Genomic DNA, 17,016 nt, shown 5'->3' with positions numbered 1-17,016 from the left:
GAGACCACCCAGAGGCGATGTCTTTTATTCATGGAGGAAGACTCAGAAACAACCTTTGTTCAGCTCTTATCCTGATTCCCCTTGGAAAGGAAGAGAATTTCATTCACCCTGCGTCCTACCAGGTGAACCGACGACGCCTGCTTACCAATGCAGAAGGGGACTTCCCTTCCCTTTTAATTTGCCTCCATCCTAAACAAATGCAGTCACGGAATCATTCCCTATTCTTTGGGCATTGAGATTCCCCCCCAATCTTCTCCCTGTGTTAGATGAATGAGTCAGAGGCTTTGAGAAAGTCTATAATGAGATGCTGCTGGATGCATATTTGCAAGGATCATCAGGCTTGACATGAAAAAAAATAATGCATAGAATAGAATAGAATAGAATAGAATAGAATAGAATAGAATAGAGAATAAAATTAGAATAGAACAGAACAGAACAGAACAGAACAGAATAGAATAGAATAGAATAGGAGAATGAAAAGAATAGAATAGAATAGAATAGAATAGAATAGAATAGAATAGAATAGAATAGAATAGAATAGAATAGAATAGAATAGAATAGAATAGAATAGAACAGAATAGAATAGAATAGACTAAAACAGAACAGAACAGAACAGAATAGAATAGAATAGAATAGAATAGAATAGAGAATAAAATTAGAATAGAAGAGAATAGAGAATGAAATAATTAGAAGAGAAGAGAAGAGAAGAGAGAATAAAATTAGAACAGAATAGAGAATGAAATAATTAGAATAGAATAGAGAAGAATAGAATAGAATAGAATAGAATAGAATAGAATAGAATAGAATAGAATAGAATAGAATAGAATAGGAATAGAGAATAAAATTAGAACAGAATAGAATAGAATAGAATAGGAGAATGACATAATTAGAATAGAATAGAATAGAATAGAATAGAATAGAATAGAATAGAACAGAACAGAACAGAACAGAATAGAGAATAAAATTAGAACAGAACAGAACAGAACAGAACAGAATAGAATAGAATAGGAGAATGAAATAATTAGAATAGAATAGAGAATAGAATAGAGAATAAAATTAGAATAAAATAGAATAGAACAGAACAGAACATAACAACAGACCAGACCAGACCAGACCAGACCAGACCAGACCAGAACAGAACAGAACAGAACAGAATAGAATAGAATAATACTCATATGGATCCTAACCTTATGGAAGGAGAGAACACAGAATTGGGAGGGGGGTGTCCAGTGCTGCAGCCCCTCAAATATTAGAAGGCTGCTATCATGCCCCCTCCCCGGTCCTTCTTTTCTCTAGACTGCCCATTCCCAAATCCCGCAATGCTCTTCATGCATTTTAGTCTCCAGGCTTTTAACCATCTTAGTTGCTCTTCTCTGAACTTTTTCCAAAGTCTCAACATCTTTTTTTTGTGATACGGTGACCACAATTGGCTGCCGTATTCCAGGTGTGGCCTTACTAGGGTTTTACGTAAAGCACTACTAATACTTCTCGTGATTTTGATTCTACGTCTCTGTTTATACAACCCAGGATTGCGTTAAGGTTTTTTTCCCCGGCTGCCGCCGCACACAACCAGCTCATCTTTAAGGGATCGTCCACTGGGACTCACAGGTCCCTCTCCCCGTTACCGTTTCTGAGCCAGGTTTCGCCCTAATCTCTGTTTGTACCTTTGCTTTCCCTTTGCCCAAGCGTAAAAAAAGCTTTTCTCCACATTAAATTTCATTTGGTCGGGATAGGACCCCTTGTTCGAGTCTGTCGAGATCTTTTTGGATCCTGAACGATGGAGTGATACGGCCAGGAGCAAAAGAGAGGCCTTCTCCAAAACATGGGGCAGAGGAGAGCGATACTCCGTAGGCCGAAATCTCTTCCGGGTGAGCTCTTGATTGCCTTGCGTTGAAGAACGGAGCTCCGCTTTGATTTACGGTATCCAGGGCTTTTTTCTCATAGAACGCCCAGAACGGAGTTCCGGCACCTTTTTTGGGATGGAACCTTGTAGGGTAGGAAAGGCGGGTTGTGTGACGTGTGTGAGTTCCGGCACCTTTTTCTTTTACAAAAAAAAGCACTGACGGTATCCATCAGTGGGGGAACCCCAGCAGGTGGGAAAGATGCCCTGGCTAGAAAAGAGCCAACGATCCTTGGCACAGTGGCGAGACGTAAAGCGTTTCGGTCACAAAAGGAGTCGCACGTAGCTCTTGAAAGAAATGAGACTTCAGCTTTCTTCTTTTTCCTCATCTGTGACTCTGTGTGTGTGTGTGTGTGTGTTTGTGTGTGTGTTTGTGGGCATCTTGTTCCTTAAGATGCAAAATGTAGCAGGAGAGTCTCATGTAGCATGAGACTTCAGCTTTCTTCTTTTCCCTCATCTGTGAGTCTGTGTGTGTCTGTGTGTGTGTGTGTGTCTGTGTGTGTGTGTGTGTGTGTGTGTGTGTGTGTGTGTTTCTGAATGTGTGTTTGTGGGCATCTTGTTCCTTAAGATGTGAAATGCAGCAGGAGAAATGAGACTTCAGCTTTCTTCTTTTCCCTCATCTGTGACTCTGTGTGTGTCTGTGTGTGTGTGTGTGTGTGTGTGTGTGTGTGTGTGTGTGTGTTTGTGAATGTGTGTGTGTGTGTGTCTGTGGGCATCTTGTTCCTTAAGCGGCGAAATGCAGCAGGAGAAATGAGACTTCAGCTTTCTTCTTTTTCCTCATCTGTGACTCTGTGTGTGTCTGTGTGTGTGTGTGTGTGTGTGTGTTTGTGAATGTGTGTGTGTGTGTGTCTGTGGGCATCTTGTTCCTTAAGCGGCAAAATGCAGCAGGAGAAATGAGACTTCAGCTTTCTTCTTTTCCCTCATCTGTGACTGTGTGTGTGTGTGTGTGTGTGTGTGTGTGTGTGTGTGTTTGTGTGTGTGAATGTGTGTGTGTGTGTGTGTGTGTCTGTGGGCATCTTGTTCCTTAAGCGGCGAAATACAGCAGGAGAAATGAGACTTCAGCTTTCTTCTTTTCCCTCATCTGTGACTGTGTGTGTGTGTGTGTGTGTGTGTGTGTGTGTTTGTGTGTGTGAATGTGTGTGTGTGTGTGTGTGTGTGTCTGTGGGCATCTTGTTCCTTAAGCGGCGAAATACAGCAGGAGAAATGAGACTTCAGCTTTCTTCTTTTTCCTCATCTGTGATTCTCTCTCTCTCTCTCTCTCTCTCTCTCTCTCTGTATGTGTGTGTGTGTGTCTGTGTGTGTTTGTGGGTCTTCGTTTTGTTCAAAGTCGCATCCTTCAGAGAAGAAAAGCAGGACAGTCTTCTTTGCTCAGCCAGCATCCTCAAAGCAAAGGTCATCCAGAGAAGAAAGCTTTCCCACCCACATGTCAGCAGGAGACATTCACATCCAAATCATTATGGGCTGGCAGAGTCCCCTTTTGTTCGGCTTGCTTACTGTCTCAATAGCAGCCTGGCAGGTGTGCGGAACCCGTCACATGCTTCCCCTGGGCGAGGCTGTGAGTTGTGAGCACGGATGACGGGCAGCTTTCCCGAAACTAGAATAGCCGAGCTGGAAGGGACCCTGGAGGTCTTCTAGTCCAGCCCCCTGCTCAAGCAGGAGAACCTACACCATCTCAGAAAGATGATTCTCTAGTCTTTTCTTAAAAACCTCCCATGATGGAGCGCCCACCATAACTGGAGGCAACTTCCGTTCCACTGGTTGATTGTCCTCCCTGTTGGGAAGTTTCTCCTTAGTTCCAGGTTGCTTCTCTCTTGGATCAGTTTCCAACCCTTGTTTCTCGTCCTTCCCTCTGGAGAATAGTTTGACCCCTTCCTCTTCTTTGTGGCAGCCCCTCAAGTACTCGAACGCTGCTATCCTGTCTCCCCTCTTTCTTCTTTTCTCTAGACTGGCCAAACCCAAGTCCCGCAGCCGTTCTTGGTAGGTTTTAGCCTCCAGGCCTTGTATCATCTTAGTTGCTCTTCTCTGATTTTTTTCCCCCAAACTCTCAACATCTGACAACTGCAGAGATCCTGCTAGAAATGCTATAGGGCAGCGATGGCGAACCTTTGAGAGACCGAGTGCCCGAACGGCAACCCCAAACCCACTTATGTATCATCGGGTGCCGGGTGGGCGTGGCCCATTGGGTGGATGTGGCCCATTGGGTGGGCGTGGCTGCAGTGGTAACAGCAGACTGGGTGGGACTAAAAAGTTCAACCAATCAATTCCAACTTTGCGAGATTTTTTTTTCCCCGCGAGAAGTTGAAATTGATTGATTGAACCTTTTTTTTGTTGTTGCACATGGCGGGGGGAGGCCTAAAGCAAAAAGGGTTTATAAAACCCAGCTGAAGGCCTAGGACTGGGGCGACGGCGTGCGTGCCCACAGAAAAGGCTCTGCGTGCCACCTGTGGCACACGTGCCATAGGGTCGCCACCACGGCTATAGGGAAAGCAAGGGGGCACTTGGTTTTTGACTCACAGGAGACCAAGAACCAGCAGAGACCTTTCTTGATCAAAGAAGATGCCTCAGAGATGTTGAGACTCTAGAAAAAGAAGTGCAGAGAAGAGCAACAAAGATGACTAGGGGGCTGGAGGCTAAAACATATGAAGAACAGTTGCAGGAATTGGGTATGTCTAATCTAGTGAAGAAAGGGACGCGGTGGCTCAGTGGGTTAGGATGCTGAGCCTGTCGATCAGAAGGTCGGCAGTTTGGCAGGTCGAATCCCAAGTGCCGCATTAACAGAGTAAGCGCCTGTTACGCGTCCCAGCTTCTGCCAACCTAGCAGTTCGAAAGCACGTAAAAATGCAAGTAGAAAAATAGGGACCACTCCGGTGGGAAGGGAACAGCGTTCCGTGCGCCTTTGGCGTCTAGTCATGCCGGCCACATGACCACAGAGACGTCCTCGGACAAGCGCTGGCTCTTCGGCTTTGAAACGGAGATGAGCACCGGCCCCTAGAGTCGGAAACGACTAGCATGCATGTGCGGGGGAACCTTTACCTTTACCTAATCTAGTCAAAAGAAGAACCAGGGATGAGGTGATACCAATGTTTCAGTATTTGAGGGGCTGCCCCAAAGAAGAGGTGGGTCAACCTATTCCCCAAAGCACTTTCTGAAGGCAGGACAAGAAGCAACGGATGGAAACTAGTCAAGGAGAGAAGCAACCTAGAACTCAGGAGAAACTTCCTGACAGTGAGAACAATTAACCAGTGGAACTCCTTGCCTCCAGAAGCGGTGAATGCTCCAACACTGGAAGTTTTTAAGAAGAGACTGGACAGCCATTGGTCTAAAATGGGACAGGGTTTCCCTCCAGAGCAGGGGGTTGGACTACATGACCTAATAACAACTCTGTTATTCTGATCTTTCTTGTGGTGCACACGGCTCTGACGCAATTTTTGATGACTGCGAAAATGGTAGGCATGGAAGGTCAGAAGCTGCTGGAGAAATTTGGAAGAATTTGCTGTGATCTGCAGTGCTACTTCTGGATGTGGGGAATGAAGGGAATGTAGTAACGTTGTTCCCATCAAGCGACATCCATCTGTTACTGGTTTTGGACTTGCAATAAAAGAGACTAGCCAGCCTCTCCCATTCTCTTCCTAATCCAAATCCAGAGAAGAGCATGGAAATATCTTTTTCCAATTAAATGCTGCTTAGGGTTTTGGCCTTGCTTTAAAAACAGTAGTCATCTTGACCAGTTAATGAAAATTAGAAAATTGGTTTGCTTCCACGAAGTCTGGTTGAGATTAATTATTTCTTCTCTCCTTCCTCTTCTGCAAAATTCTCCGTTCTTGCAAAAGTGAAGGCCCCGTGAATAGTCTTTAAACCGCTTTTTTTAAAAAAATTAAAGTACTTAGCTTACACAACTGAAAAGACGGGCCACTCCCAAGGAGGTTAGGAATGTTTTAAATAGTCCTAGCGTTGGAAGACAACAAATCAGGTTCCTGAGTCTTCGTTTCAGAGGAAGGATCTAAACTGAAGTGGGGGAAAAAAAAAGATTGAAGGATGAGGGGTTGAATGGGACCCCAGCCCTGCTTGGCAGCTTCATTATACCTTTTATGTTTCAAGATTTAATTTAATTTAATAACATTTATATACCGCCCTTCTCCCTGAGGACTCAGGGCGGTTCACAGGGCAGAATAAAATAGCAAATACAAACATTAAAAAAAGATTAAACAATTGCCCTAGTTAAAAACAATAGAAATACAGCGCTAAAAACCCCAAGAAAAATTAAAAGACTAAAGATAAAACAACCCCAGCAATCCCCATCAGGCTAGGCCAGCTTGTACAAACAGAAATGTCTTAAGATCGCGACGAAAGGAGCGAAGATCGGGCGCCATCCGGAGCTCTACCGGTAGCTGATTCCACAGCTCCGGAGCGCCCACAGAGAAGGATCTCCCCCTGGGGGCCACCAATCGACATTCTCTGATCGGTGGCACCCTGAGGAGGCCCTCTCTGTGGGAACGCACAGGGCGCAGGGAGCTTGATGCCGGCAGCAGATGTTCCCTGAGGTACTCCGGCCCCATGCCATGGAGTGCTTTGAACACCGTTACCAGTACCTTGAATCTCACCCGGAAGACAACTGGCAACCAATGCAGCTCACGGAGCAGAGGCGTAACGTGGGAGTATCGGGAGACTCCCAACACCACTCTCGCGGCTGCATTCTGTACCAGTTGGAGCTTCCGGGTGGTCCTCAAGGGCAGCCCCATGTAGAGAGCGTTGCAGTAGTCCAGACGAGAGGACACGAGCGCATGAGTGACCGTGCATAGATCATCCCGGCTAAGATAGGGCCGCAACTGACGCACCAGGCGAACCTGTGCGAAGGCCCCCCTAGTCACAGCTCCTATATGGTCTTCCAAGGTGAGCCGTGAATCTAGGAGGACCCCCAAGTTGCGAGCCCTATCTACGGGGGGTAATAGTTCACCCCCCATAGCCAGAGGTGGAATGTCCGAATAAACCCGGGATGAAGGTATGCAAAGCCACTCAGTCTTGTCGGGGTTGAGCTGGAGTCTGTTCCTCCCCATCCAGATCCGAACCGCCTCCAGGCAACGGGACATCACGTTGAGGGCATCACTGGGGTGGTTTGGGGTCGAAAAGAAAAGTTGGGTATCATCAGCATACTGATGATACCCAACTCCAAAGCCACGAATGATCTCACCCAGCGGCTTCATGTAGATGTTGAACAGGAGAGGCGAGAGGACCGACCCCTGAGGAACTCCACAAATGAGAGACCTCGCGGTCGACCTCTGCCCCCCTGCCAACACCGACTGCGAACGTCCCAAGAGATAGGAGGAGAACCACTGTAAAACTGTGCCTCCCACTCCCAATCCCCTGAGACGCCGCAGCAAGATACCATGGTCGATGGTATCGAAAGCCGCCGAGAGGTCTAATAGGACTAGGACAGAGGAATGCCCCCTGTCCCGAGCCCTCCAGAGATCATTCACCAGCGCGACCAATGCCGTCTCCGTGCTGTGCCCGGGCCTGAAACCCGATTGGTACGGGTCTAGATAATCCGCTTCATCCAGGACCAGAGGGAGCTGATGCGCCACCACACTCTCAACAACCTTCGCAAGAAAGCGAAGGTTGGAGACAGGACGAAAGTTGTTCAATACAGCCGGGTCCAGGGCAGGCTTCTTGAGGAGAGGCCTCACCACCGCCTCCTTCAAGACGGCGGGGAAGATACCCTCACTCAAAGAAGCCGATATAACTGCCTGGAACCAGCTGCGTGTCCTCTCCCGGGCTGCATAGACCAGCCAGGAAGGGCACGGGTCCAGTAAACATGTGGTGGTGCTCAGCCTCCCCATGATCCTGTCCACTTCCTCCGGAGTCACAGAATCAAACTCCTCCCAGGTGATATCGACAAGACCACCCGTGTCCTGATTGTCAGACTCTGCCCAGTCAGAGTCCAGACCGGTCCGAATCCGAGCGATTTTGTCCGACAGATGTTGGTTAAACTCCTCGGCACGTCCCTGCAAGGGATCCTCCCTCACCTCCTGATTTAGGAGGGAGCGAGTCACCCTAAACAGGGCAGCCGGGCGATTATCTGCGGACGCAATAAGGGTGGCGAAGTGGTTGGACCTCGCCTCCCTAATTGCAGCGAGATAAGACCTAATATAGGCTCTTAGTCGCAATCGGTCGGGTTCGGATCGGCTGGACCTCCAACCGCTCTCTAGGCCCCGTCTCCGACGCTTCATCTCCCGGAGCTCCGCAGAGAACCATGGAGCTCGACGGGATCTGCACCGGGTCAGGGGCCGCAGGGGTACAACTCGGTCAAGGGCCTCAGTGGCCGTCCTTTCCCAGGCTTCCACTAAGGCCTCGGCCGAGCTGTGAGCAAGGGAGATGCCACTTTGAGCAAGCTGTGAGCAAGGGAGATGCCACTTTGGGGACCTTGTACGGTGAAAAAAGTAATGCTCTACATTTAGGCAAGAAAAACCAAATGCACAAGTACAGGATAAGTGGTATCTCGCTAAATAGTAATAACTATGAGAGGGATCTCGGAGTCCTAGTGGACGATCCCTTAAATAGGAGCCAGCCGTGTGCTGCGGCTGCCAAAAAAGCCAACACAGTGCTGGGCTGCATGAACAGAGGGATAGAATCAGGATCACGTGAAGTGTTAATACCACTTTACAAGGTCTTGGTAAGGCCACACTTGGGATCCTGCATCCAGTTTTGGTCACCACGATAATAATAACAATAACAATAATAACAATAACAATTATTATTATTATTATTATTATTATTATTATTATTATTATTAATAATAATAATAATAATAATAATAATAATAAGAAGAAGAAGAAGAAGAAGAAGAAGAAGAAGAGGAGGAGGAGGAGGAGGAGGAGGAGGAGGAGGAGAAGAAGAAGAAGAAGAAGAAGAAGAAGAAGAAGAAGAAGAAGAAGAAGAAGAAGAAGAAGAAGTGGAAGAAGAAGAAGAAGTAGTAGTTGGAAGGGACCTTGGAGGTCATCTAGTCCAACCCCCTGCTCAGGCAGGAAACCTTATACCATTTCAGGCAAATGGCTGTCCAGTCTCTTCTTAAAAACCTCCAGTGTTGGAGCCTTTACCGCTTCTGGAGGCAGGTTGTTCCACTGGTTAATTGTTCTAACTGTCAGGAAGTTTCTCTTTAGTTCTAGGTTGTAGAATGTAAAAAAAGATGTTGAGACTCTAGAAAAAGTACAGAGAAGAGCCACAAAGATGATCAAGGGACTGGAGGCTAAAACATATGAAGAATGGTTGCTGGAATTGGGTGTGTCTAGTTTAATGAAGAGAAGAACCAGGGGAGACATGATAGCGGTCTTCCAATATCTCAGGGGCTGCCCCCAAAGGACCTGAAGGCAGGAGAAGAAGCAATAGATGGAGAGAAGAGAAGGAGAGAAGCAACCTAGAACTAAGGAGAAATTTCCCGACAGTCAGAACAATTAGCCAGTGGAACTACCTGCCTCCAGAAGTTGTGAATTCTCCAACACTGGAAGTTTTTAAGAAGAGATTCGACAAGCCATTTGTCTGAATTTTTTTTTAATTTTTTTTAATTTTAATTCCATTTATATCCCGCCCTTCTCCGAAGACTCAGGGCGGCTTACAAGCTTAGCAGTAGCCTTCATTCTATGTATATGCCTGCTTATTAGGGCTTTCACACACACCCCAAGCGGCATTATTACAAAGTCAGCTTAATTGCCCCCAACAATCTGGCTCCTCATTTTACCTGCCTGGGAAGGATGGAAGGCTGAGTCAACCTTGAGCCTGGTGGGACTCGAACCTGCACTAATTGCAGGCAGCTGGTGTTACTTAAGGAGGCATTAGCCCACTGCTCCACCAAGGGATAGGGTTTCCTGCCTGAGCAGGGGGTCAGACTAGAAGACCTCCAAGGTCCCTTCCAACTCTGTTATTCTATTCTATGGAGTGTCAGGAGGGTGGCCCTCAATTATTGAGTGGGGAAAAATGTAGAGATTCCAGCAGCAGACCTGGAACTTTTGGATTCCTGCCTGTGCATTTTTATCAAATGCAGGAGAGCTGGCTAAGAGAGGAAAGTTTTTTTTCCCTTCTTCTTCTAAACTCAGCAATTCTGCATTATTATTATTTTTCTTTTACTTACCTGGCCAATAAGGATATTCCTTGATCAGGCCTGGTCACATTAGCGATGCAAGGCCAGCACAAAAATCACGAGAGAAAAGCAAAGTAAACCTTCAGAAATCGATATTCAAATTGCAGAGTGCTTTGTGTAGGGCTAGCTCGATTGCTGCGTACCGAGAATCTCGGGCACGTGTGTTAAAAGCAGGCCGGTTAGCCTTCTGAAAAGGAAAAGAAATAAAAATAAAATGAACCTCCACTCCCGAAGGCATTTACAACTACAACAAAAATAATAAAATCAGAGGATAGGGCAGACTTGATCTGAATAAGCTCTCAATGTTGAGAGATTAGAGTTTACCTTAGGGAAGGCAGTTATATTTGGGGTTTAAAAAAAAAATATCCAAATCATTTCCTGCCCATAACTACGGACATTCACACCCCAATTCTCTTTCCACATTAAAAAGAAAAACGATAACCAAAAAAAAAGAGAGAAGGGGGGATGAGACTCTGGGTGAAACATAAAATGTAGAAAAATAGAGTTGGAAGGGACCTTGGAGGTCTTCTAGTCCAGCCCCCTGCTCAAGCAGGAGAACCTACACCATTTCAGACAGGTGACTGTCCAGTCTCTTCTTAAAAATCTCCAGTGATGTTTCCCCGCAATTGTTTTTATTGGGTATTGTTGTAGATTGTGATGTTAAAGAAACTAACTTGATGTTGAACATGATAACGGCAGCACGGTTACTGGTGGGACAATATTGGAAGAAGGATAGTTTGCCCACTATAGAAGAATGGGTGTTTAAAGTTTCGAATCTTGCAGAAATGTCTAAGATTTCTGCTTACTTGAAAGATCATTCACAGGAAAGATATATTTCAGTTTGGAGGAGATGGATAAATTATATTCAGAACAAATATGGGACTAAAAAGTTCCATTTAGCTTATGAGTAGATTTTAGTGGGATATTGTTATTGGTACTTTGTATGTAGTTATATTAAAGGGGAGTTAAAGCGCATTATGAATTTGGTTAATTGTATATTATGCACAATTTTTATTTAGAATATGATTATTGTAACTATAATCCTGTATTTAGCTCTGGGAAGTGGGGGGGGAAGTGGGTGGGTTTGGGGTGGGAGGGATTTGGGGATATATTGTAAAATTTTGTTTTTGTAAAACTCTTCAATAAAAAAAAAATCTCCAGTGATGGAGCACCCACAACTTCTGGTGGCAACTTCTGTTCCACTGGTTCATTGTCCTCACTTTTAGGAAGTTTCTCCTTAATTCCAGGTTGCTTCTCTCTTTGGTCAGTTTCCATCCGTTGTTTCTCGTCCTGCCTTCTGGTGCTTTGGAGAATAGTTTGGCTCCTCAAATATTGGAATGCAGCAAAGGTAGCAAGCAGTTCAGCTAATTTGTCTTTTCCTATGTATTTTGCAATGTAAGGAAGTTTGCAGACTTCTGCTCCTTCAGACTCTGCCATGTGGATAGATGTCACCCAATACCGATCACCTGCTCTTTGTTCCAGAAGTAGGACTTTAGATGGCTGGTCTCCAAATGACCTCCAACGGATGAGAGAAATAATTAAATCGATGTTTTTTAGCAAACCGGGAGCCATCTTCCTGACTCTGGGTAATACAGTGCAGTTGAAGTGTCTTATTTATTAATCAAATTTCTGTAGGGCCCATTTCACGGAAAGGCGCTCTGGGTGATGTACAGCGAGCCAATAAAATGCTAAAAATGTAAAACAGTCATTATCTAAATAATAACAATTATTAAGAAAGAATTAAAACTGCAAAAGGAAAAAAGGAAAACGCCCTTTTTGTTGAAATGAAGCAGGATGTTTTTAAAATAAGAGGTGAATTCTTACTCGGGGAGGGAACACAATGCCCAAATATTCTTCTTCTTCTTCTTCCTCCTCCTCCTCCTCCTCCTCCTCCTCCTCCTCCTCCTCCTCCTCCTCCTCTTTCCAAACTCTACTCCATTCTAGCACTGATGTTGTTCCCTAGTTGGGTCATGAAAGGTCTGCAAAAAAACAAGCAAGCTCAGGGAGAACCAAGGACCCCACAGTCCTCCTCCTCCTCCTCCTCCTCTTCTTCCTCCTCCTCTTCCTCCTCCTTTTTGCAAACTCTACTCCATTCTAGCACTGATGTTGTTCCCTAGTTGGGTCATGAAACGTCTGCAAGAAAACAAGCTTAGAGAGCATCATTTTGATCCCTCAGCTACAAATATTCTCCCTTATGAATAAACCTCTGCCTTTCTCCCCTCCTCCTCATCCCATTTTTCTCACGGTGAAGGATCTGCCCAAATACCCAAGAGGGCCATCAAATTATTCCTCGGCAGAATCTCTAGGGAGATTCCCCATCAACCAGGTCAATGGTTGGCCCAAAGGTGCTTTTTCAAAAGGCCACCGGACTTGTTTATTCCTCGAAGACGTTTCGCTTCTCCTCGAAGAACTGGAGAAGCCTCTCGGGTGAGAAGCGAAACGTCTTCGAGGAAAAACAAACCAACCAACTCCAGCGGCCTTTTGAAAAAGCACCTTGGGGCAAAACGACGAGGTTGTCAAGCAACTCACCGGAGGTCCCTTTTCAAAGCCAGGAATTTCGCGAGAAGCTCTCCAGCTATAAGCTTGCAAGTTTCTTGGTCTCTCGGGGACGCTTTACCAAAGCTTACAAGAGATCCTCAGCGTGAGTGGTCCTCATCGTCCGTTAAAAGGATCTTTGCTACAATGCTAGTATTACACAGGGAGGAGAACTCTGGAGGGTTTGACATATCCCCCCCTTCCCCCAACAGCAGCCGTGCCTGATCATTTCGGTGGCACCAAAAATGCAGGCAGGCCTTATACGTGCCGTTTCTGGAACGGTTGCAACCTTTTTCAGCCTTTGCTTCTCCTCCATCTCTGTCCATGCTTTCTTCTGTGGTTGCTTTAGGATTAATGACACGCGCAGAGCAAACAGGATTATTGGAAGGGCTGGGGCCCTCAGGAACGTGTTCCGTCTACTTGAAAATCTATATACTTTGACTTGTTTCCATCGATTGTACCCACCTTATGGTGAGCAGGCCAAAGGGCCAGAGTTAAACCAAATATCGGTTGGCTTTCTGACATTGCCGAGGGGCAGGCTTCGTCCTCCGATCGCTCACTTAGCAAACCACAAATCAAGATTTAGCTTGTCCTCAAGTCAGCCACTTAGCAAAACCACAGCGCAAGGTTTGGTCCCTGTCCTAGCCTCCACTTCCCAAAGAGTACAAGAGAGATCAGATTCCGCTTTGTCGGTGTGAAGATGTTCACAACTTGTTTCCTCAGTGGAAGATTGCAGGAATAATAAGATTACAGTCTCGGGAATCAATATCACTGCATTCTCAGCTCAGGTATCTCAGAAAACCATGTTTCAAACTGGCATCTGTGGAGCAGTGGTCACAGAACAGCCCAGGATCTGACAGTAGGACAAATAGATAAACAGAAGTCTTCCTGATGCTTCCTCAAATCCAGCTGACAAGATAGTGGTCAGTCCTAGGAAAAGCCCCAAAGATCTAGATCAGAGGTCTTCAAGTTTGGCCCTTTTAGGACTTGTGGACTTCAACTCCCAGAATTCCTCAGCCAGCCACGCTTGAAGACCCCTGATCTTGATAAAGGTAAAGGTTCCCCCGCACATGCGTGCTAGTCGTTTCCGACTCTAGGGGCCGGTGCTCATCTCCGTTTCAAAGCCGAAGAGCCAGCGCTTGTCCGAGGACGTCTCCGTGGTCAGGTGGCCGGCATGACTAGACGCCAAAGGCGCACGGAACGCTGTTACCTTCCCACCGGAGTGGTCCCTATTTTTCTACTTGCATTTTTACATGCTTTCGAACTGCTAGGTTGGCAGAAGCTGGGACGAGTAACAGGCGCTCACTCTGTTACGCGGCACTCGGGATTCGACCCGCCAAACTGCCGACCTTCTGATCGACAAGCTCAGCGTCCTAACCCACTGATACTCTTGATACTCTGCCCCAAATCTTATCGGAGGAAATGTCCTTTAACAGGTACCATAACAATGCATTTTTCCCCCTGTTTAATCTCTTAAGGCACAAAGAGTTTGATTTTTATCTGTTTAAACCTTACAGGCAATCGTTGGTTTCACTTTGCTTTTTCCAGTGTTTTATTACTTCTGCTGCCTGCCGTGGATTTTTTCAAAGTTTAACATTTGCCTCGATTTATTGGATCTTAGGCAATGTTTTATACTTGATAAAAAACTTTATAAAAAACTTTATAAAAAACAAGAAAAAAGTTAAGGAAATGATTGGTCCATTAGTGGGGGAAAGTGGCAAGAAGGTGACAAGCAATAGGGAGAAAGCAGAACTATTTAATTCGTTTTTTGCATCTGTCTTTACACAAAGGGAAAAAACAGTCCAACCTACCCAAACCAGTGCCATAAAAAACAGAATAGAAACGCAAGTTAAGATAGGCAAGAAAATGGTAAGTGAGCACCTGTCCAGCCTAGACGAGTTCAAATCACCAGGACCAGATGGATTACACCCCAAGGTTCGCAAGGAACTGGCAGACGTGATCTCAGAACCACTGAACTGTATTTTTCAAAGATCCTGGAGCACTGGGGAACTACCAGAGGACTGGAAGAGAGCTGATGTAGTTCCCATCTTCAAAAAAGGGGAAAAAATAGATCCAGGAAACTACAGACCTATCAGCCTGACCTCAATACCTGGGAACGTTCTGGAAAAGATAACCAAACAACAAATCAGGGAACACCTTGATGCGAACAAAGTCATCACTAAAAGTCAACATGGGTTTGTCAAAAACAGACCATGCCAGACAAATCTTATTACATTCTTTGACCAAGTGACAAAACTAGTGGACCAGAGGAACGCTGTAGATATAATTTACTTGGACTTCAGTAAGGCATTTGATAAGGTAGATCACAACCTACTACTTGATAAGATAGAAAAATGTGGGTTAGATAGCATTACCACCAGATGGATTCGTAGCTGGCTGACAGGCCGTACTCAGCGTGTGGTCCTCAATGGAACCGCATCTACATGGAAGGAAGTGTGTAGTGGGGTGCCCCAGGGCTCTGTTCTGGGCCCAGTGCTCTTCAATATCTTCATTAATGATTTGGATGAGGGGATAGATGGGGAACTCATCAAATTTTCAGACGACACCAAGCTGGCAGGAATAGCCAATACTCCAGAAGATAGGCTTAAGATACAGAAGGATCTGGACAGACTCGAACACTGGGCACTATCTAACAAAATGAAATTCAATGGTGAAAAAAGTAAGGTTCTACATTTAGGCAGGAAAAATCAAATGCATAGGTATAGTATAGGTGGTACCTTGCTCAATAGTAGTAACTGTGAGAGGGATTGCGGAGTCTTAGTAGACAATCACTTCAATATGAGCCAGCAGTGTGCTGCAGCTGCCAAAAAAGCCAACACAGTGCTAGGCTGCATTAACAGAGGGATGGAATCAAGATCACGTGAAGTATTAATATCACTTTACAATGCTTTGGTAAGGCCACACCTGGAATACTGCATCCAGTTTTGGTCACCACGATGTAAAAAAGATGTCGAGACTCTAGAAAGGGTACAGAGAAGAGCAACCAAGATGATTAGGGGGCTGGAGGCTAAAATATATAGGGAACGGTTGCTGGAATTGGGTATGTGTAGTTTAATGAAGAGAAGGGTGAGGGGTGACATGATAGCAGTGTTCCAGTATCTCAGGGGCTACCACAAAGAAGAGGGAGCCAAGCTATTCTCCAAAGCGCCTGAAGGCAGGACAAGAAGCAACGGATGGAGAGAAGCAACCTAGAACTAAGGAGAAACTTCCTGACAGTTAGAACAATTAACCAGTGGAACAACCTGCCTCCAGAGGTGGTGAATGCTCCAACACTGGAGGCTTTTAAGAAGAGACTGGACAGCCATTTGTCTGAAATGGTATAGGGTTTCCTGCCTGAGCAGGGGGTTGGACTAGATGACCTCCAAGGTCCCTTCCAACTTCTTCTTCTTCTTCTTCTTCTTCTTCTTCTTATTATTATTATTATTATTATTATTATTATTATTATTATTATTATTATTATTATTTTCATGCAACGCCCCTCAGCTTCGTGCGCATCAAAAATCCACACCCTTGTAGGACGGTTAGACTTTCAACTGCCAGGCTGGTCCACCCGTCTTAAAGCTGCCCAGGTTGAAAAACACTCATGTCGCCCCATCTATTCACACATGCTTGTGAATCTTGATTCCGCCGGGTTGATTATTTGCCCTGGACTGCTGAAAGCTCTTTTAAACTACCAAGAAGGCAGTGTGGCAGTTACTTTTAAATTCTCTTTGAGGGTTTATTTACTCTGTATAACAAAGCTGTTAATCTTCACGTCACCAAGTTGTTGACTGATGTGTCAACCTTCTTCTCTTATCTCTCTGCCCAAATTCTGCAGAATAGTATCTCCTTGCAACACATTTGCAAGGGTGGAGAGGACTTTTCCTGTGAGCTTCTCGAGGCAGCGACATTTGAAGATGCCCTAGATTTGCAAGAAACAAAAGCATTTCAAAAAGAACGTTATTTTGCCCAGGTTGGGCTGGGTTTTTTGTGTTTTTTTTTTTATTGCAAGGAAGATTCAGGCCACGGAGAAGTTATTCCTATGTATTATCCTTCGTCCCAATTTTGAAGACCTGGGATGTAACCTAATTCTTGATAAAAAAAAGGAAGCAATTACATGATATCCTTGAATCTGATGAACAGTTTTATTTCTCAGTCCGAGAACCAGCTTTTTCGTATTTAAAACCCACCACATAAATATTTAACCAGCAGCATGGGCTAAAATAGGTCTTGCTTGGTTATTAGGACGGCGATGCCATCCTGTGCCAACGGACCACAATTTGCAGGGCAATACTGGTGCCATCTGCACGACACGCAGAGGCTCTCGTCCCTAGCAGAAGTCTGGGGAAAAAAAATAATCAATCAATAGGCCTTAAATAAGTAATCAGAGCAGCTCAAAACATTTCAGTCTTTAGAAGTGAAGGAGGATGAATCACCGTAATAATTCTTTACC

At 45.3% G+C, this 17,016-nt stretch overlaps 1 long non-coding RNA gene across 1 annotated transcript; it reads right to left on the bottom strand.

Annotated features, from left to right (window-relative positions):
* Positions 1-5,840: 5,840 nt before the first annotated feature.
* LOC310647745 lies at positions 5,841-11,921 on the bottom strand. Its single transcript, XR_014493927.1, has 3 exons — positions 11,853-11,921; positions 10,020-10,215; positions 5,841-5,905 (listed from the first exon to the last, which is right to left on the bottom strand). It is a non-coding gene; the product is annotated as an uncharacterized lncRNA (long non-coding RNA).
* Between the last annotated feature and the right edge of the window lie 5,095 nt (positions 11,922-17,016).

This window comes from Vipera ursinii (assembly GCF_947247035.1).
Source record: "Vipera ursinii genome assembly, chromosome: 16".
Taxonomy (NCBI): domain Eukaryota; kingdom Metazoa; phylum Chordata; class Lepidosauria; order Squamata; family Viperidae; genus Vipera; species Vipera ursinii.
The sequence above is the reverse complement of the archived record's forward strand: the minus strand, read 5'-3'. Positions and strand labels throughout refer to the sequence as shown.